This window comes from Egretta garzetta, unplaced genomic scaffold, assembly GCF_000687185.1.
Source record: "Egretta garzetta isolate BGI_Z169 unplaced genomic scaffold, ASM68718v1 scaffold119, whole genome shotgun sequence".
NCBI lineage: Eukaryota > Metazoa > Chordata > Aves > Pelecaniformes > Ardeidae > Egretta > Egretta garzetta.
In genome coordinates this window covers 177,552-178,387 of record NW_009260794.1, presented here as the reverse complement: position 1 = coordinate 178,387, position 836 = coordinate 177,552, and positions in this window count along the sequence as shown.

The following is an 836-nucleotide window of genomic DNA, read 5'->3' as shown; positions in this document are numbered from 1 at the left end:
TGCTGCCATGTGGACACAAGCTCTGCTGCCCAGGAGGGTCCCATAGTGCAGGGGTTTGCAGATGGCAATGTAGCGGTCATAGGCCATGAGAGTGAGAAGAAAATACTCTGCTCCAAGCAGGAAGCAAACCAGAAAGACCTGTGCAGCACATCCTGCATACGAAATTGCTCTGGTGTCCCCCAGGGAGTTGGCCATGGATTTGGGGAGAGTAGTAGAGATGGAGCCCAGGTCGATGAGGGAGAGGTTGAGGAGGAAGAAGTACATGGGGGTGTGCAGGTGGTAGTTGCAGGCTACAGCAATGATGATGAGGCCGTTGCTCAGGAGGGTAGCCAGGTAGATGCCCAGGAGGAGCCAGAAGTGCAAGAGCTGCAGCTCCCGCGTGTCTGCTAATGCCAAGAGGAAGAACTGGGTGATGGAGCTACTGTTGGACATTCGTTTCCTCTGAGAATGCAGCACTGTTCAAAATGAGAAAGAAAATGCCAAGTTTGGGGATTCTTCTCTGAGCAAAATCAAACCCGTTTTTCCTAGACACCCTGCTGCTCCATACACCCGCTTTTTTTTTTTTTATTCTTCTCTGAGCAAAATCAAACCCGTTTTTCCTAGACACCCTGCTGCTCCATACACCCACTTTTTTTTTTTTTTTTTCTAGGAGACCTTTCTTCATCTCCATGGCTGCAGCTCTGGTTGCTGCTGGGTGTGTGTGTTCTGAGGAGCAGGGCTTCTTCCCACTGATTACCAATGAGCCAGCCCTGCTCTGCAGCAGTGGGTTCCTGGGAACAGTGCGGGTACGAGCCAGTGCTGGTGTTCGGCTTTGTTAGAAGGACCGCGCCGGACGT